The sequence below is a fragment of the Gopherus flavomarginatus genome, chromosome 11 (assembly GCF_025201925.1).
Source record: "Gopherus flavomarginatus isolate rGopFla2 chromosome 11, rGopFla2.mat.asm, whole genome shotgun sequence".
Lineage (NCBI taxonomy): Eukaryota > Metazoa > Chordata > Testudines > Testudinidae > Gopherus > Gopherus flavomarginatus.
In genome coordinates, this window is record NC_066627.1 from 30,634,420 (window position 1) to 30,656,553 (window position 22,134).

Sequence of the window (22,134 nt, forward strand, 5' to 3'; positions counted from 1 at the left end):
ATTACCTATGAAGTTCTGTAAACATCAGAATGCTGCTTTTTTAATTTAATTGCTGCTTTAAATGTTTAATTCGGAGACTTTCACAGCAGACACTGTAGAGGATACTGATGGAAATGCTGTGACACAGTGTCCTGTCTGTCAAATGGACAGCACTCCCAGAAATAATAACCCAGATTCCCCAAAAGAAATCTGTGTCAAATTGATGCTGAGCTGGTCTGGCATCTGAGAAGCATCTCGGTATGACAGTATTAACCTCCAAAATGCTCTGCGGTACAAAGTGCATGTCATTTGAAGGGAGGGGCACACATGCAGCCATGTGAATGTTAATGCTGCCCACTACAGGTTGGGTATGGAGCAGTACGGCACAAAAAGTCTTTATAAGACTGGCTAAGACTAAAGTTAATTCTTTACCCTTCCCCTCCCCTCAGGTATTTGCCATAAGAAGAGATACTAGAGTATTTCATAACGGGTATAGACTGTGTAGCATCCTTTAGGGTCCAGTTTTAAGAGATACTGAGCATCTCTTGCAAGTGGCTGAGTACTTTCATCTCCTACTGGAATCACGGGGAGTTGAGTGTTTCGCATTTCACAGGTGGGAGTCAGTACCATGCAGGGTTGGGCCTTTTGGTGGTTGAATGGTCCTGTAGGGAAATATTCAATACTAAAGGAAATCAAAATAGTGAAGTGACATTAGTCATTCATGTTAGAATCCCTATGCTCTCTATTGCTACCTTGATACCATTAATATGATTCTTGAGCTAAAGAGCCAGATCTTCAGCTAATGTAAATTGGCATATCTGCATTGAAGTCAATGGAGCTAGGCTAATCTATGCCAGATACACTTGGCCTTTGTTACATATTGCTACAATAAGAGTGCTTTGCTGTTATAGATATACTGATATAATATACCAGCACAGTGCTCCTAGCATGGACAAAGCTGGTACCGGAAAAACTGTGCTATTCCAGCAGCCCCAACTTCCACCTGCCATTTCTGACCAAAAGGAGATATATCAACAAAAACACAGTCTTGGTGGTATAACTACACCTGTGCTAGGCATAGTATCCACCCCGCTATCCCCCGTAAAACAGCTCATAATGCAGGGAATGGGACTGTGATATTGTTTGACGTGGTTATGATGTTGTCACTATTTATAGGGGAATCTCATAACCCTGAACTTGGATCTCAGTGTGGAGGTGAAACTGATTTTCAGATATTTTACTTTTTAAATATATTGTTCAATTGTAAGTCTACACACAAAGAATTAATGGTTTGGGATCCTTAGTCAAGTTTAGTGAGCCAGAGGCTGTGGAAGTTCCTTCACTAGATATTTTCAAAAGGAGGCTAGATAGCTATCTGTCTTGGACGGTTTAGACACAACAAATCCTGCCTCTTGGTGGGGGGTTAGACTAGATAGCTCTTGCAGTCCCTTCTAGCTCCATGATTCTTCTTTTTTCTATTCTAAGACCCTTTAACAATGCCCTGGCAGTGTTAAGTGATGTTAATGTAAATAAGACTCAGTCTCTAATATGCTCTTTGGGAGGTAAACTGCAACCTTCTCTGTGACCATTGAGAGAGTTGTTTTGACAATTTTATGCATACATTATCTTAAATGTAAAGCATTAGTGTCTGGCTGCAACCTTAATACATGAGTGATACCACGAAAGTCAAAGTGCCATTTTTAAAAAGTGATTTAGGCGGTTAGGAGTCCAAACTCCAACTGAAAGTTAATGGGACATGAGTTCCTAAGTCACTTGATACCAGATGTTTAAAGGTATTTAGCTGCCTAAATATGCAGCTTGGAGCCTAGTGAGATTTTCAAAAGTACCCAAGCAACTAACTCCCTTTTAATTGCTAATTTTTCTAAAGTGTCCACCAATTTTGAGTACCTTTGATTTTGGGTGCCTAAGCTAAGAGTTCTAAGCTCTAATTCTCAGGGGTGCGGGGTACCTGCGTCTCTCATTTACCCACACTGACAGCAGAAGTTGTAGATGCCTAGCCATACTGAAAACCAGCACCTACGTGTATCAAGTTAAGTTACCCTACACTACTGGGCACTTCTGAAAATGCTGCCTCTTGTGAAAAACACATTTATATGTGGATGCCAAAATGAAGCCATATACAAGCCAAATACCAACCCCGATTTGGGAGCTTCCAAAAATATAAGTCACTGAGACTTCTCATGAAAATAAGGGCTGAAGAATCAGATTTCAATGTAGGTTAAACAAAATACTGTGCTTGGTTTACCAAGAGAGTGGAAGCTGTATTCCCTTGGACAGCAAGCAAGTTTGAGGTTTTTAGATGTCTCTCACTTAGAGTGCAGAAGCCCTTTCTTAAAGCTAATTAGAATAGTGGCAGTGGTACAGTGGGATGTTGGGAGAAGAACAGCTTCATTTGACATGAAAGCTTCATGTTGACCTATTCACCGTGATCATGTATAAAGATGATCAGCCCACTAGCCATAGACCTAACTCTACATGAATTCACCTATACCTCCATTTCTGTCTGTCATCAATATTTTGAACTTCTAAACTGGCATAGAACAGAATGGTTTACATCAAGCAAATTAGATCAATTAATTTCTAAAGCAAATCTAATGGGCATATAAGAAGAGGATTTAATGTCTCATTTACTCGCTATAGCTATCTTGTTAAATGCCAATTAAGTATCTAAATATTTCTTACAAGCTTAATGAATTACAGTATAATAAGTAATAAGTGATTACCAGCTTTTGCTAATGTATTGGAGTCTCCTCTTCTCTTTGGGACACTACCATTAAATTTCTCACACACACTTGTTTGTATCATTACGGAAATTATTTTTAACATTCAGATGATGCTTTATTAATGTGGAATAACTGATTTAATGTAGAGCTCTAATAGAAACTGTCAAATAGCAGATGTAAAGCCAGCCTCAAGGGTCAAATGTGAGACAGTTTTAGAAACTCACTTGTGCTCCTAAATTGTTCAAACAAATGTTACAGTTTTACCTGATTGGCTATCTGCACATGTAATTAACCTATTTTTTTCATGCATAATTGCTCAGATAAACGGTCTGAAAATATGGCCCAATATTTATTAAAATCTGAAGATGATTGCCCTGTGGAATGTAACAGCCAAACTTTCAATGTTCCAAATTCTTTTGCAGGTGTACTGAGTACCAGCAAAAATTGTCTAAGATTTTTCATTTTTTTTATTATCATGTCTTACTATGTGATTGTGGGTAGAAATAAAGTACTTAAGGGTAAATTTTAACTTGGGCTGAGGCCCTGCTTTCCTTTGTTTGTGGGTACAATTTACACAATAAATATCTAGCTTTTGAGCATTGTTCCATTTTGTTTTAAAAGGGAAAAAAATCACAATAGTCAGTATGAGCCAAACACTTCAATTGGCTTATGTGGCAGTAGGAGGTGCATAAAGCCACAAAAGGTCATGCTCACTGGGTATTTTGGTGAGGCAGACAAATGCGTAAGAAGGAGAGAGATATAGCACATGGCTGTAAACGGTTGATGTAACAAATGCATTAGCAGTTCAGGCTTTCCCAATAATTAATTGTCATTGTGCATCAAACTGGAACATCTCTGGAGTGGAGAGATACTTCATTCTTCATGATCCACTCAGTTCTTAACCCTCTCTCCTGAAGTTACCATTAACAATGCCACTTTTCATGGAGATTTTTCGACATGATGTGCAACTGTTCCGTAAAAAACAGAAAGGAGAGCCATCAAACTGCTTATAGGCAGGACACCAAGCAGCCATCAGACAATAAAAACCCTTCGGCCAGGTTTCCAAAATTGCTTAGTGTTCACAATTGGAGACACCCACTCTCATGGAAGTATTTAAATGCAGTGGGTATATTTTCAAAAGTACAGCTCAGCAGCTCCTTTTGAGAATGATGGAACATGCTGGGTGCTGAGCATTCCTGAAAATCTCCCCAGTTCATTTAGGTGCCTGCATGGTAGCTATTGGGTGCTGAGCCCTTTTGAACATTTGACCCATTTGGGTTGGGATTTTCAAAGATGCCTGAACGAGTTAGGTGCCCAATTGCCACCCAGAACAGCCCTTGATGATCAGTTGTACTAAGATATTTTTCTCCCCAAGCTAGTTTACCCCACCTTACATTAAAGAAAATGCAGATATCTTTCAGGTTGATGATTGTTTTTTTTTAAAAATATCTCTTCTATTTATATCAGTGGTTGGTTTATTGTAAAAAGAAGGAAAGAGAGGGAGCACTGCAGCCATCTGGCTGTACAGCTCCCTAAGTGCTTTTTTTCCAATTTAGGAAATAAACAAATAAAAAAAAATAACCTCCGAAGTTAAACTAATATGAAATGGCCCCAGCATTTGAACTTGTCGCACGAAGCTGGTTTAAATTTTAATGTGAGCTCTGGAGTAGATTTGTGTAAGGAAAGGTAAAGCAAGGTCCATGAAATATTGATTCTGTACATTTTCTTATGAATTTTTATACTCCAATTTAGTAAATTTTTCATCTCGCCTGCACTTAGAGGTTGCCTATAAAGTCGTTACTACCAATTGTATTAACTGTTGTAAATAAATCATCTCAGTTTGGGCTATTTGTATGAACATGGGCCGACAGGACCCAGTTTTGTTCAAGCTCTGACATTTCATGGCCCCAGCCTGAAAGGGCTAAAAAGGGATAATCAAAATTTAAAACCCGTCATGGCAGCAGAGAGGCAGTCCATAAGTGACTAACAGAAGCAGACTGCTTTCCCTAGCACTGCCCATTTAGAACAAACAATAAAACATGCAGAAACTCTATTTTATTACAAGCCTCCTGGAGTTCCAAGCTTTGTTCCACTTCGTGAAAGAAAGAACTGAGGGTCTTTAGCTGCTTCCTCATCCTGCAATCCTTACTCACTCAAAAATACCCACAGAAGAATCAAATAAAGACTACAGGATTTGGTTTTATTTGAATATAGCCCAGATGTTGCAAAACCCATAATTCCTCTAAGGTTTCAGCCTAAAAGGGGCCACAGGAACAATTTATCTTTCAAGATTTCCATCATTCAGGATTATGCTGATTTGTGCTGAAACTTCAAGAGAGTAGCTCATAACTTTCTGAACCCTATGTCTTTATTCTGGACTGAACCCAAATCAGGCCCCTATATCAAGCCTAGTTCTGATCTTAACGCTGCTTCCTCATCTCTAATTATTACATATTAGATATGTACACAGACAGGATTTGGTTCATAGGTTTGAGGTAGAACTAAGGTTTTCTGGCACCTTTCATATTAAAGGTATTTCAAAGCAACTTTAACAATATGAGGTAACATTTTGGTAGTGAAAACTTAAAATTTACTTTCCATCAGCAGTCCCATGGTTAAAACTTGATTGCTTAAATGTTATTGAAAAGAAAGCACAACAGGGACATGAGAATATTAAAACAGATTCTTGTTTTAATTTTGAACTAATACCCAATAGAAATTTGAGGGTATTTTTTATCCCCAGATCTATGGATGAAGGCCCCAATTCAGCATGTCTTTAAACTTAAAATTAGATACATCCAGAACTATCTCATAAAAAAGGCCCCAACTCAGCATGATAAATGTAACACTGAGAGATCATGATTGTCAGAGGTTGTGTTATATGAGGGCTTAACTCAGGGAAGATTGTAAACATGTACTTATACCCTATAAACTTTAAAAGGGCTTAACTACATGCGTAAAGTAAAGCATGTGCTTCGGTATTGTCCTGAAGAGGGATGCACTCCTGAATTAGGGCTGACCATAGGTTAACTGTAAGTGTAGACAAGGACAAACAGTACTTACTACACTTTAGCTAACTGTGATTACATTTCTAGGTTTGCAAATAACCATGATGTATTGGTTTATTCAGAATTACTTGGCATTGGATTTCTATGATTAATGTGTGGTGCAGTTTATTCCACAATAAGTTTTTGAAAATTAAGTCTTCAAAATTCAGGTTATTTTGATTTAGAAAATCAAAGGTCGAATAGTAGATTTTAGTTCCTTGCTCAATTAAATGTTACTCTTCCAATCAGCTCTCTGGTGCAATGACTTGTAACTATAGACTTGAAGTTCACGTTTGCAAATATCCAAAAGTATTCATTATTCTGGAGAACTCTCCTTTCAGTAAAATCAAGTACTGGAGTGGTGGGAGAAAACAAAGACAAAAGAGATAAGAATGTGGTTAAAGCTAGTTCATTTAAAAAAAAAAAAGAAAGAACACACAAATTTTCTTGTTTTTATTTTTCTATCATCAGCCCAGTTCTGTTCGCAAAATAGATACACCCAGATGTCTGGTGTGCTGCTAATAAAATTACTATTTTAAATATTAAAATACTTAGATTTTTAAAACTTAATTTTGGAATAAAATTATAAAGATTAATAAATAGTCATTAATTACCCCCATATCCTGTTTTTATTTTTTTTTAATTCACTTTATTGTTTTGCTTTTGAAGAGAATCTGGCCTACATTACTTAAGTGATATTCCATGACAATCCCTTCGTGTTTAATTACATTATACAAGAATGAAACTGACCTTTTGGCTGTCTGTGTATTTTTAAGTGTTTGTGTAAACAGCAAAGGATTCAGTTAATTACAGAGCTTTCCTTCCGTTCAGCAGAGTGATGTCCGGTCTCCTCTGATTGCCAGAGAGACAGGAGAAGGCCCCTTGGAGACAGGAAAGAGCCTGCAGAAAGGGAAAATGGCAGTCAGGAGACGCAGAAGAGTGCAAACTAAACTAAAGGAAAGTGCAATACAGAAGGGCAGAGAAGTAGCATCTAACAGTGGACTTTCAGGAAGCTGTGAAAGGGAAATGTCTAATTGTAGGGATAAATTCTCCATTGGCGTTTGGTCTGCAGAGTTCACATCACTCAAGCTGTTGAAGTTTAATTCTGCATTTGAAGTACAACTTTGGAGATTGACAAACTGATTTCTGTTTAACAGGAACTGATCTAGGTTTCTCCTTCAAATTCAAAGCCAGCCTGAAACCCCCAAGATTTATTGAGATTCAAAAAATAATTCACACTTTCATGCACTTCCCTGCATGGACATTGGCCGACTGATCAGAAAGCTCACGAGTCTCGCACTCTTGAGGTTGGCAGTTCCATTCTTCCAGCTGTTGTGGGAGATCATGAATCATAACTGAACAGGGAGAGCTGTCTCCATGTGAGGGGATTATTCTTGGGAGCCACGGACTTTGCGCTGAACAGTGGAAGGAATTTTTCAGTGGAGAGTGGGGGACAATAGACTCATCCTGGAGCTGGGAGCTTACCAAGAGTCTTGTATCTTGCCTTAGAAAGATGGAGTCCTGTAGAATGATGTAGGTGATAATTTAAGAAAAACAAATTATGCCCAGTTTACAGTTATGGCTGTATCCAATAAGCTGTTATAGCTCTTCATGGAGGGTCCAGTCCTGCCAGGTGCTGAGTGCTCTCAGCTTGCATGCAAGTCAGTAATGCTCAGTACCTGTCGGTAGCTTTCGAGTCTGATTCCCAGGACTGGTGCAATGATGATATTTTGCTAGAATGGAGGTGGGAAGCAAAGCCCCTTAAATTGGTAATATTTGGGAGAACATAGGACCTCACTCTCCCACTATATACTGGGATTTTTCCTTTAGTTAGTTTTCAAGATGAAAGCAAAATTCTACCTTTCGACTAGAATTGGAAAACTGTAGCTTGATCAATAATAAATGTAGGTCTTTGGAGAGCAATTAGAAAGCAATGCTACCTCAAGGCTACATATTTGTGCTTTATTTCTGCTAAATGTAACAACAACCTTTATAAGCCATGTTTAAACCAAAAAAGCCTATTTGATTATGATGGTTTTGTGAAACTAATATAATTTATAATGTACATTGAATGTATCATTTTCAAATACAACCAGTGCAAATAACTGTGCTGCAGTCACAGCCAGTTAATCTGTGGATAGTATGTCGGAAATGAAGAGGTAGTAGAATATATTTAGAGAGCACCTCAGAGATACTCAACCTAAATGTGAGTATCCGGAGCTTTCGTTTTTGCTATGATCTTTGCCTAAACTACGGTCCTTGGAACTGGCTGCTTCTGAAAGTGATGCTGGTCCAATATGATACAAAATCACCCTCATTATAATAAGGCTCCCAGTTATAATGCTTTATACTTACATAACAGCTTTCCACTGAGGGACTTAAACACTGTATAGACGTTAATTCCCTAAGTCTCCCTATACCTCTGTGTGGTGGGTCCTGAAAGTAGTATTGTACCAATTTCACAGATGGAAGAAACTGAGGAACCACCTGATCAGCATCCTATACAGCAAACAGGAAAACATCAAAAAAAAGCTCTCCAACCTGGAGACTCTCATTAATAACCAAACTTCTATACAAACGGACTTCACTAAAATAAGACAGGAGATCTACATTACTCACTTCACCTCTCTACAAAGGAAAAAGGACTGTAAGCTGTCTAAACTCCTACCTGCCACATGGGGCCACAACCGTGGTACCCCTAACCCACCCAGCAATATCGTCAATCTATCCAACTACACACTCAGCCCAGAAGAAAAGTCTATCCTATCTCGGGGACTCTCTTTCTGCCCTGCCACCCCCACCAACATGATACAGTTCTGTGGCGATCTGGAAGCCTATTTTTGCCGTCTCCGACTCAAAGAATACTTCCAGGACAACACTGAACAGTGCACTGATACACAGCTGCCCTCCCACCAACAGCACAAGAAGAAGAACTCCACATGGACTCCTCCTGAGGGTCAAAATGACAGTCTGGACCTATACATTGAATGCTTCTGCCGGCGTGCACAGGCAGAAATCGTGGAACAACAACATCGCTTGCCTCACAACCTAAGTCGTGCAGAACGCAATGCCATCCACAGCCTCAAAAACCACCCTGACATTATCATCAAAGAGGCTGATAAAGGAGGTGCCGTTGTCATCATGAACAGGTCTGACTACTAAAAGGAGGCCGCCAGACAACTCTCCAGTACCAAATTCTACAGGCAACTTCCCTCAGATCCCACTGAGGAATACACTAAGAAACTACGGCATCTACTCAGGACACTCCCTACACTAACACCAGAAGAAATCAACATACCCCTAGAGCCCCGACCAGGGTTATTCTATCTACTACCCAAGATACACAAACCCAGAAATCCTGGACGCCCCATCATCTCGGGCATTGGCACTCTCACTGAAGGACTGTCTGGATATATGGACTCTCTGCTCAGACCCTATGCCATCAGCACTCCCAGCTATCTCCGTGACACCACTGATTTCCTGAGGAAACTACAATGCATTGGTCACCTCCCAGAAAACACCATCCTAGCCACCATGGATGTAGAGGCTCTCTACACAAACATCCCACACACAGATGGAATACAAGCTGTCAGGAACACTATCCCTGATGATGCCACAGCACAACTGGCTGCTGAGCTCTGTGCCTTTATACTTACACACAACTATTTCAAATTTGATGACAATATATATCTCCAGATCAGTGGCACTGCTATGGGCACCCGCATGGCCCCACAATATGCCAATATCTTTATGGCCGACCTGGAACAACGCTTCCTCAGCTCTCGTTCACTCAAGTCCCTTCTCTACCTACGCTACATTGATGACATCTTCATCATCTGGACCCATGGGAAGGAGACTCTGGAAAAATTCCACCACGATTTCAACAGCTTCCACCCCACCATCAACCTCAGCCTGGACCAATCTACACGGGAGGTCCACTTTCTAGACAGCACAGTGCAAATAAGTGATGGTCACATTAACACCACCCTATATCGAAAACCTACCGACCGCTATGCCTACCTTCATGCCTGCAGTTTCCATCCCGGACACATCACACGATCCATTGTCTACAGCCAAGCACTGAGGTACAACCGCATCTGCTCTAACCCCTCAGACAGAGACCAACACCTACAAAATCTCCACCAAGCATTTTCAAAACTACAATACCCGCACGAGGAAATAAGGAAACAGATCAACAGAGCCAGACGTGTACCCAGAAGCCTCCTACTGCAAGACAAACCCAAGAAAGAAACCAACAGGACTCCACTGGCTATCACATACAGCCCCCAGCTAAAACCCCTCCAACGCATCATCAAGGATCTACAACCCATCCTGGACAATGATCCCACACTTTCACAGGCCTTGGGTGGCAGGCCAGTCCTTGCCCACAGACAACCTGCCAACCTGAAACATATTCTCACCAGTAACTGCACACCGCACCATAATAACTCTAGCTCAGGAACCAATCCATGCAAGAAACCTCGATGCCAACTCTGCCCACATATCTACACCACCGACACCATTACAGGACCTAACCAGATCAGCCACACCATCACCGGTTCATTCACCTGCACATCCACCAATGTAATATACACCATCATATGCCAGCAATGCCCCTCTGCTATGTACATCGGCCAAACTGGACAGTCTCTATGGAAAAGGATAAATGGACACAAATCAGACATTAGGAATGGCAATATACAAAAACCTGTAGGAGAGCACTTCAACCTCCCTGGCCACACTATAGCAGACCTTAAGGTGGCCATCCTGCAGCAAAAAAAACTTCAGGACCAGACTTCAAAGAGAAACTGCTGAGCTTCAGTTCATCTGCAAATTTGACACCATCAGCTCAGGACTGAACAAAGACTGTGAATGGCTTGCCAACTACAGAACCAGTTTCTCCTCTCTTGGTTTTCACACTTCAACTGCTAGAACAGGGCCTCATTCTCCCTGATTGAACTGACCTCGTTATCTCTGGCTTGCTTGCTAGCATATATATACCTACCCCTGGAAATTTCCACTACATGCATCTGAGGAAGTGGGTATTCACCCACGAAAGCTCATGCTCCAAAGCGTCTGTCGGTCTATAAGGTGCCACAGGATTCTTTGCTGCTTTTACAGATCCAAACTAACACGGCTACCCCTCTGATACTGGAAGAAACTGAGACTCAGAGGGCTTAATATTATGACACAAAGATAGTAAATGGCATATGTTTTCAAACCTGGGTTCTTTTATTCTGCATTTGGGTGAATAATAGGTGCTTGGATGCCCAAATACTGGTTTTAGGTACTTACATGCTGGCTTGAGTGTCCAAATTTGGGCACCTTACCTAGCATCAGATTTGGAAACTTATCCTCTGATGTGAGCTCCCTTAACTACCGTTGACTCAGTGCTGAGAGCACTCAATCTTCAGAGTTTTAAGGTACTCTGCACCTCACAGCGTCAGGCTTGAAGGCCCGCTATTTCCAAAGAACTCTCTAATTTTGGGTCTCTCGACTTGAGGCCCCCAGGGCTCAACTTTCAGGGGTTCTGAGCGTCCGCAGCTCCATTTAACCTGCTTCTGTGATAATCACTAGAATTCTATGAAAGAGAAAATGAGATCATTTCATTAAAGTACACTGATCCTACAAGGTCAGAATCTTGTTGAGTGGTCACATTAGTCTTGATTTTTTCAAACATCAAAGGAACTTATTTTGCCTTCCAATAACTGACTGGGGGACCTACAAGGCCTGGGCTCAAGTTTTACACATAGACCCATCAAAACAGAATTGCATCCACCCACTCTGAAGCTCAACTGGTAAAAGAGAAAAGAACATACCACAAGCACACGTGATCCTTCTGACTCCCGAGTTCATTATAGAGCAAGTGTGTTTCAAAGGACCTTGAGAGCATGTTTCCAAGGGAGGGGGCAAGGTCGATGCTTGGATGGGAGAAGCCAATTGAAATCAATGGGAATTGATTTAGAGTCTGGGGGCACTGTGTTAAAATCTCTAGTCTTGCGATATAGCTTCATGAATATTAACAGGAGTAGAATCAATAACCAGCTGATTTTCAGATGCAAAACTGGCTCCTTTTTGTCTGTAGATTAAAGAAATGGCACTCTCTTTCTTTCTTTAGATAAGATTCAGAACTTCAGAAAATGGTGGCGTGGCATTCAAAGCTAATGCTGAGGATTATTTAATGTTGTTTTTAAATGTGTATCTTCCTGATAATATTTATCTCCAGGGGCTGTTTGTCCTGTCTGGCAAAACACAGGTCAGTGGTGTTACTTTCTGGGCAGGGTGGTATTAGGATGTCTTGTTTCCAAAGGTGGCCATTTCCACATAAAGGCTATAATTTTATTTTACTGCACTTCCAGAGTTCGGGAGGAGCCCCAAAGGATAATTCTCCTAATCTCCTATCTGCCAGCAGATGGCTGCCATTCTCTTATTGATGGGTGAGTTTGCACTATACATCTTCTCTTGTGCTTCGTGGAAAGGTGAACAAGGGCCAGTAAGTTTTGGATTTGGCCTCATGTTCTAATGGCTTGCTCCCAAGTTGCACTCCACCCACATGAATGTCCATCTCATCTGCATCACATGTGTGGAAGTAATGGGGAACTTTTCAGGGTTCAAAGGTAGAAAATTGTCTTGCTACTGATGAGAATGCACTTGCTTAAAACCCACAGAATTTTTCCAGTCTTGGAGGCTGCAGCAGCTGTGAACATGGGCATCACAAAGTTATGACTGGAGAAGAAATGCACCTGAATCAAAACACCCCGGACTATTTTTGGAAAGTTCAGATATAGGTCAGGAAGGGTCAGCTGGTACTGATTTCTCTAATGGGCTGGACAATCACCCCAGATCCAAACAGCTTACTGAAAGTTTGGGAATGTTCAATCCAGCATTTTTGGCTCTTCTCTACAGCAGACAAAGATTTCATTATTCAGGCTGGTTACTAACAAAGGATCATGTCTGAGTTTAAAATAATAAAAAACAAACAAACCCTACCTTAAACAGAGAGAGCTTTAGGTTAAGCTCTGGAAAATTTGTTTTCACTGTTTTCTTTGTTACCAGGAGTGTCACTTTAAAACCTCCATTAGACTCTACCTCAAGAGAACCTGCTTAGCAGCTGAGTTTTAAGCAAGCGTGTGCGTGTTTCCTCCCATACTGGAACCTTCAGGATTTCATAAGTTTACAAGTTATTTCAAACTTATTTCTGTTGGAATTAATAGGAGCAGTTCAGACTCTGGGTATCAGGACATTGGGAAAGGGGAAAGAGAGAAGGAAAGCAATCCTCTCATTTGTAGGAAGGCAAAACTTGAAGAAACATAGTGACTGTGCCTCAAAACAAGCCTTTAATTTGAGATCAGCCCAATCCAAATCCTGAGGTTTGAGAGGGGAACAATAGACCCAGCCCTGCAGCCCTACATTTCAGCTTTTCATTTATTTAAATAGCAAACACTACTTCTCCATTTTCCCACATTTAGACAGTCATGGTACATGGTCATTGTTACATACCCTGTTTCTTGCGCTTTGCATCCTCTAATCAAAATGTAGGCTATATTAACACTACATGTTTAACCCTGGCTCTTTACCTGGCTGTTGGTCTTAGGCCCCCTCCACACAGAAAAACCTCTAACCTGGGTTGGAGGTACTTTAAGTCTGAGTTGGCTGACAATGTGGACTCTCCTTTAACACTGGTTAGAACCTGCCCTCTTTGCAGTGAGGATACAAGCAAAATCACTTGAGAGCTGATAGTCTTCCAATGTCTTCTCACTATTTGAAGGACAGTGAAGTTCTCCTGCAATTGAGTGAAAAAGAATCCTAGAGCATCTCAGCACAAAGAACCAAGGGAGAGTCCCCCAGACACATAGATGAGTATAGCACCATGAGCAGGGCCGGTGCAACCATTTAGGTGACCTAGGCGGTGGCCTAGGGCACTAGGATTTGGGGGGTGCCATTTTCTTTGGCAGTGACCGTGGTGGCTGGATCTTCAGCTTCCCTGGTCACTGCTGGCATTTAGGAGGAGGGAGCTGGGGCAGGGAAGTGCGGGGAGGGGCGGCACGCAGGGGAACTCCCTCCCCAGCTCACCCCTGCCCCACCTCCTCCCCGAGCATGCCAGGGCTGCTTCACTGCTCCCGCCTCCCAGGCTTGCGGTGCCTAAGCTGATTCGTGCCGCAAGCCTGGTAGGTGGGAGAAGTGAAGCAGCGACAGCGTGCTCAGGGTGGAGGCGGAGCAGGGGTGAGCTGGGGCGGGGGGGTGCCTCAAGGCAGAGGGTAGGGGGTGGGGAGCTGCCGCAAGGGGAGTGCCTCAGGGTGGGGGGGGCTGCCTGGCAGGGGGGTGCCTCAGGGTAGGGGCAGGGGCAGGGGGTGGAAGGGCGCAAGGTGGAAGTTTCTCCTAGGGTGTGCAACATCCTTGCACCGGCCTTGACCATGAGGACCCAATAACCCAGGTAGGGCTTTGCTGTGGGGAGGCTCACACAAAGGCCAGGCTAATTCTGGTGCTCAGCTATGCAGCGTACCTTAGAGTTAACTGTATCCAGTCCCTTGAGTGAGTATCAGTGGTACATCTTGAAGTATCCAATATATGAACAACATGGTAGTGCCCAAATCCCCTGTTAGGATTGTAATTGGTGCTGCTGTACACAATTTAAATAAAAGGCAAACCCTGCCTTGCAGGGCTTACAGCATAAAACTTTCAAAAGCACCAAAGTCCCGTGAGCCTCAGAGCTAACTGACTTGGACTCATGCTATGGGACTAAAAACAGCTGTTAGGCATCCCAGGTCTGAAACATGGCCAGGGTCTCTGAGCCCAGGTGGGAACATCTACAGTGCTGTTTTTAGCCCTGTAGCATGAGCCAGAATCAGTTGACCTGGGCTCTGAGACTTGCAGTCACAGGTCTTTGTTTTGCAGTGTAGATGTACCCTTATGGACAGATCCCCAAAGAAGCCTTATGTGTTGCAGTGCTTAACTTATAGGTGCCCTGATGCCTGGTGGGATGCTCAGCCTTAAGTTAGGGCCTAGGCTCCTCATACAATGCACGGGGAGCATGAATAGGCATTGAAAATAGGATCTAGAGAAGCCAGCAAGCTGAGTAGGAAGCTGCCTACACTAGCCACTAGGAAATGCTGAGGAGAGGGGTGTGGCCTAAGCCCCACTCCTCAAATATAGTTAGGCACTTATCACCACTCAAGATCCCTCTACTGGAGTTAGATGCTGAAGCCAGGTTAGTCCTCTCTCAATAGCAAGAGACTCAGATGTGCTGCCATCCTATCCCCTCCACCAATTATGGCCAATAACCTGGAGACCTATTTTCAAATTCCCACACTGCTTGAGTTGGAGCAGGGACAGAGGTCTCCTGTATCCCAGTTGGGTGCCCTAGCCACTAGGCTATAGAGTCAATCTCTTTCTCTGTCTGGCCCATTTAATATTCATTTGTACAAAATGAAACAGCTTCAAGAGGAGAGACAGAGACCCATAACAGAATGCCCAGTAGCCTGGGGGCTAGGCCACTTAGTTAGCATGTGGGAGACTCAAGTTCAAATCCCTGCTCCAAATGAGGATTTGAAAATAGGTCTTCTGCATCTCAAGTGAATGCCCCAGCTATTGGGCATTCTAGGACACACATATACCCAAGCCCAGAAAATTCCTGATCTAGTTATTCCCAGTTACTCTTTTCATGAGGTCTGATGTAGAAGGCTTTCTCTGAGCAAGATTAATGGAATAGGCCCTGCTGATAAGATAGGAGGGGGAACACCTTGCTTGAGAATCCTGCCAAGGCTTAGATGTCAGATAGAGAGCCATGCAGCTCAAAGGTGTAAGGAGGTAGACAGTTTTGTGTATGCCCACTGGCATCTCCAGGTTGGTTGCAGCTAAAAAGGGGTTTTAAGGATTTTGGTGATGCGTAAATGTTGGATTTAGGCACCTATCGTGGCAGTGAAGTGTCTAAGGCCTTTTGTGGATCTATCCCTCAATGCCTGTTTTCAAAAATGGGGCTGAAGCTCTTAGGTTACTCAGGTACTCTTGGAAATTTTACCCAGAGTCTTAAAAATCAAGAAGGTTGGGCATTAAGGAGACTTCAAGTTGGTCTTTAAGTGATATAATTTAAACATCTAAGGGCCCTATCCAAAGCCCAATGAAGTCAGTTGAAGATTTCCCATCATTCCAATGGGCTTTGGATCCGGCCCTAACTACAGTGGAGGAATTACAGAAGCTAATTCCTGTTCTAAAGATGTTACCAGTATTCCTCATTTTAAGTATACAGAACATCACTGGAAATATCTGTAAATCATTTAAAATGTGTCCATTGCAGCTTATTAGCCACTTGATTTAAGGGCCCAACATCAGACTAGATGATCACAGGAGTCCCATCTGGTCTTAGAGTCTGTGAATCCATTTGTGTTTGCAATGTGCCTTGCATTGATTCTGGCCTCAGTTACATGGTTTTGGAAAACTTTGCCCAAATGCCAGCCCGTTATAGGAGGACCTACATCTAACACAACAAAAGGCTGCAGGAGGGACTAAGAAGCAAAGTTGGTTGGTTTCTAGACTGGGCTGAAAATGTAATATATATATTTCTGGACAGAAAATAGCTTTCTGGAAAACCAGATGTTTTCATGGAAAGTTATCCATTTCCATCACAATTTTTCAGGTTTCTGCCAACCCCCCTCATTTTTGCTAAAAGAGATTTGAGATTTTGGTTTTTAATTTTTACCAAAAATGTTTATATATATAAATTTGTTTTCATAGATTTTTTTCCTGTTTTTCATAGGGAAAATATTTTTCTCATCAGCTCTATGGGTTAGTCATTTATGTTCTGTATGGAACTAGAAACAAAACCCACGTCCTCTAACTTCCAGCTTTGTCTCGGCTCCTGTATTATGATAATGCCTGGACAACCACCAAGCCTAGCATGTGGTATTTATTGTGATGTGAACAAATATTCACTAAGGACTAGGGAGATCATGGACTACTACTTCACTTATGACCTATCCAGAATGTTAACCCAGGTCTTGGAGATAAAGCGTTAATGCACTAGTGTTAACATTCCTTGCCATGGCACCCCAGCAATATCTCTTTTAACCTACAAGGTAATAAAGTCTAATCCAAACATCTTAAAAATGACGCTTGTTTTAGCAACTAACTGGGAACCTCACATCCTGTGTAAATCTTGAAACGAATGAATATTTTAACAAGGCAATCAAACCTTGCCTTACCATAGTGCACATGAACACAGCAATAGCTAACCAGGCTTTGGTAAATATTGACCAGGTTCTGGTGAAATTGCATTTTGCTGCAGTTTTTTAAAAACTTGGCTTAAATTTTCCGTAGTGACTAGTGATCTGGGGAGCCTTGATTATGATTATTTTGTTTTGGATGCTTAACTTAACACTTGGAGCTTAATGGAGTCTGATTTGCAGAAAGATCTGAGCACCCTTCCTCTGAAAATGAGAATTCCTGAAGGTTCAAGAAACATAGTTTTGAAGGTTAAAAAAAAATTGAGGGTCCCCAAAAGCTAGTCAATTACGCCTTTTTTTCACCTAACACTATCTTTAAATGCTTCTTGTAGGTTTTTAAAGGGCCAAACAAAGACCTAGTCATGGTAACTTTTGAAAAGAAAAAATCTTAGGGAGGAAAAGGTAATAAGCAATGCAACACTATATAGGATGAGTTCTGAAACTTTGCTTGTCCATACATTATTTATTGCGGTTAGCAAAAGGCAACTTGGCTTCTGTTATGTTGTTGACAGCCAAGTGGAAATGCTGAAATTGTTTGTAACTTCCATTGTGTTTTCCTCTAATTAGACAAGGCAAATAGTTTATGAAGAGCAAGGACAGAATTAATCGTGGGCTTTTGCTCATCACAGCTGTGTTCTAAATGCCTGAACAGATCCACTTTATGGCATTTTTTTGATGTATAGAATTAGACATACAACCAAGCATGTAGTTTTGTTGAGCACTATTGGTGGCCCTGTGCTGATTTTTATTTTAACCTCAGCTGCTGAGCACAAGCAATTGTAGGTGGCTTCTGAAGGCCTCAGGCCCTAACTGACCTTTTAAAAAAGGAGGCCTGAGGTCAGTATATAGTTTTGTGTGTGCATTTTTGTGCATACATTTTCATATCCAATTCTGTGACTGTGCAAACAAATCTTGTATATTATGCATACAGATGGTTAGCTTGGTGTCTAGATAGCTCTCTAGTTACACATACATAAAAAGCAATGTGACCTTCAGGCTACTGATTGGACTGAAGTCCTACTGGTCTCTGAATCTATATCTATCTATCTACCTACCTATCTATCAAATTATAAGTATGTGCATGTTATTTAGAGGGTGCTGGTATCAATAAAAAGACACCTACAATAAATTACTGCTCATAGATTTTAAAACTGACATCACTTACTGGTGTTTCTACATTTTTTTATTTATCTTCTCTTTGGTATTTTTTTTCTCTCAGCTGTTTGGCAAGAATAGTTAATTTGGTTAACCAGAATGTTGTTGCATTCTAATTGAATGCTGATGTCATCTCTCATTCTTGTTTCAGCAAATTAATCTAAACTTTAAAAATAAAAGTGGCCTCTCAAATAGGGGACACTGATCTACACACACGGCACAGTCCCAAATGACCTCCTTGGGATTTTTGCCCCTGAGCTAGATATCAAGAATAGGTCCGCAATCATTCACAATTGCAAACAGATGTGTCTCTGCTTAGTGCCCACAGTTTCCAAGGGTATGTCTAGTCAGAGATGTGACTGCAGCATATGTAAACCATACCCAAGCTAGCTTGGATCTATCTAGCTAGAATAACCACAGCAGTGAAGCCTTAGGAGCAAGGCAGCTGCATGGCCTAGTCATTCGGGTACATTCCCAGATGGCTTGTACAGCTCATGCTACCACCCACACTGACCAGCTTCACTGATGGACTAAATCTCAAAACTAGCTCAGGTACACCAACACATGCTGCAGTCACACCTCTGATTGCCACGTAGACATACCCAGAATAGAGAGACAATGGTAATATCATTTATTGGACCAATTTCTGTTGATGAAAGACAAGCCTTTGAGCTTACACCAGTCTCTTCAGGTCTGGAAAAGGTAATCAGTGCCACAGCTAAATACAAAGTGGAATAGATTATTTAGCATAAGTAGTTACATATTTAAAGAGATCATTCAGGGTGAAGAGGCCAGTTGACACTTCTGCAGTCACAGGACAAGAAAGCGGGCAGGGGTTAGTGGCTTACAGCTTGTGATATGTCATAAATCCAGTGTCTATTAAGTCCATGATTTTGAGAGTCAGGCAAAGTTATGAATTTCATGTCCCAGGCTTGTCTTTTGAAGGTGTTTTCTTTGTGGATGAGGACTGAGAGGTCAGATATGGAGTGATCGCTTCGTGAAAATTGTTCACCCACAGGTGATATGGAATTTTTTGCCTTAATCATTTTTCTGGGTGAGTTCATTTGAGACTGTAGTGATTGTCTCCTTTCACCCACGCAGTGGATTTATATGCACAAATCCTTTTAGCATGTGGAAATCTTAATATTTTCATGTGTAAATAATTGTACACGCACATTTTAGAAGCTAGTTTAAAACAACTTTGAAACATTGAATCACTATATGATTGCAAACCATGATTTGTCAACTTAAACACTATTTTATTTTGATGTGATGACCATGGCATCATGAACTATGTAGCCACTAGGGATGTTGAAACAGAATGGGGGAGGGGGACTCGCATGAATTAACCTGGGCCCGTTAGAACAATAGTCAGACCTCTTTTTTTTCTGTAATATACTGAAATACCTGAATGTTTTTCCTCTTCTCTTTTCCTGCCAGCTCTGGGTCTGAAATATTGAAATTTTGCAAGAATGTCACTACTTTCAACACTTCCATTGCAAATGCACAAACTCCAGAGTTTCAGACAGTTTAGGTAAGTATCTGAACATTTGGATGCTTAGCTGAACCAAAGTTGATCTGTTGAGGTTCACCCACCCAATAGGATTTATGCTTATGATGGATGGATCAAACGTACTCTTGATGATTCATTCAAATGCGCAAGTGTTTCTAGAGGGGGGGAAAAATTACTCCTGACTCCATTATACCTAGAAATCACAGCAAATTAACAAAGGCTGGCCTGTTGTCAACCAAACAGCTTTTAAACACAGCTGTCAATTTCAGTGTTAATTTCTGTTTTTCACCTAACATAGGCAAAAAAAAACCAACTTCTTTTGGGGAAGCAAAGAAAATGCCTGATTTCACAGGAGTTCCTGCTTAAAAGAGGTCTTGTTACTTTTTAGCTCATGAAAGACAAAAGGGCTAATGCTTAGTGGGATTTGATTTTTATCTCAACGTAGCAAATCAAAGTTTTACTGGGTTCAGAAATGCCAAAGCAGCACATTTTGTACTCTGCACCAAAAAACAAACAAAAAATAATTAGTGTCTGGAAGTGAAAAACATCTGCATCTAAAACAGGACAATTAGCAACAAGACACGAGTGATGCTAACGCTTTTGGTCTATTTTTGCTCACTGGCTACGTGATCAGGAAAAAGCAAAGAATGTAGCTACTTTGGTTAACTCTTCTTGTGCCTCTTTCAATGCATTTCTCCTTATTTCCAGTGACAAAATGTTTGGTCATATCCTTCTCTGCCTTTGTAATTAGTTCTGTGCCAGGACTCTGGCAAGGGCTTGGCTTTTGAGAACCCCATTCTCATATGTCAAGTAATGTGCCATCACATATGAAATATAGCCAGGGTATTGGATTGATTGACCTTAAATTATCAGTTCATTCCTGCAAATAGTTTGATTCAGTCTGAATATAGGAGTGCACCTTCCCATGTGCATCTATGAGTAAAGCTCAATTTTTCATATGCTTGAGTTAGCTTGCCATAAAAAGGCTGTAAACATGGGTGAAGCAAATTCATTTTTAAATTCAGGTATGGTCACAAGTTATTTTTTATGGTCTTGAAGTGTCTTCCTTATTGCATAATATAGCTTACACCTGTAAAATGGGCATATGGCACTGACCTCCTTGGTAAAGCGCTTTGAGATCTAGCTAATAAAAAGTGCTGTATAAGTGCTAGGTGTTAATACATCCAGAAGGATCCCAGGGCTGTTTTATAAAGAGTATGCAGGAATCACAATACCTGTTGCTGAAAATGCAGCAGCCTCTAAGGTGAAACACAACTGTTGTTCAACAGCTCATAACAGCATTACGTAATAATTAAGGACAGAAAAAAGAAGAAAAGCTGATTAAAACTAGTTACCTAAAATAGAATTTATCCAGGATCTTGGATTTAATCACCCTTATTCTCATGAAAAAGTTCCACAGGATCATTAATGGTCAGAAGTAGGTAGAGCCTTAGTTTTACTTGTTTCGCCCCCAAAAGGGAGATGGGCAGATTCTCTGCTGATGTAAACTGGTGTAGCCACTTTGAAAGAAATATTTTTGAAAATTGGTCCCCAGTTGTGGCACTGAGCATGAGGAATTTTTTCCCTGAGCTCTTCTGAAAATCCCTCTTTAAAAGTAGTGCATTACTCTCCAAGCTTCTTTTGCATTGCTCTACAGGGTAATCTCTGTTCTGATTTATGAGATTTACTATTCCAGTCCTGGCTTCCCTTCAGCCATGCATACTCGTGTCTGGGGGAGATTCCCAAAACTATCATTGCTGCCAGATTGTCTGTTTATAACCTGTGGCACATGTTCAGGGAACTTGGATGGAAGCCATCAAACTTTATATGAATTTACAGTAGGTTTCCAGGGAACAGAGATAAAGGGCTAGTGTAGTTGCCCACTATTTGGACCCTATACATCTCTTGATTTATTTATGTTGGGGCAATCCTCATGTGAGGTCATCTTCTTATAACACAATAATTAGGTAAAGGCACTATGGAAAACATCATGCAAATCACCATAAACGCAGGGGTGATGATCTCTTTTGGTTGCACATCATAACATTTCTTCTAAGCCATTTTAGCCTTGGAGCATCTGGGATCTTTAGGGCACTTGATAGAGTTTTTCAGAAGCACTGAGTTATCATGGACAGATTCAAACTTTCAAAGGGGCCCATGCAGAAGCAGAGACTGCAAAATGTGGCAGCTTGCGCACAATCCTTTACTGTGCTTGCACTTGGAAAAATGTATTTGCATGCAATACTATGCCATTTGCAAGTGGAGATACAAAGGTTTGTGGGCTCATCGAGGGCATGAATGTCTGCCTTGCTCTTTATGGTTCCTTATAAAGTGAGTCCTAGGAATCTTAGAAAAACTGCACTTGACTGAAAGATTTGTTCCGTGCCTTTGGAACCTCACTTTCAAACTGCTTTGATTCTTCCCCACTCCCCTCTGAGGGCAAGTGGCAAAATAATGATGGATAAAGTCAATGAGAG

The 22,134-nt window shown here is 41.3% G+C and overlaps 1 protein-coding gene across 1 annotated transcript in view; it reads left to right on the forward strand.

Annotated features, from left to right (window-relative positions):
- Positions 1-22,134, forward strand: part of LOC127030734 (uncharacterized) — a 790,790-nt gene that overhangs the window by 450,169 nt on the left and 318,487 nt on the right. The gene's annotated exons all lie outside the window — the stretch shown is intronic.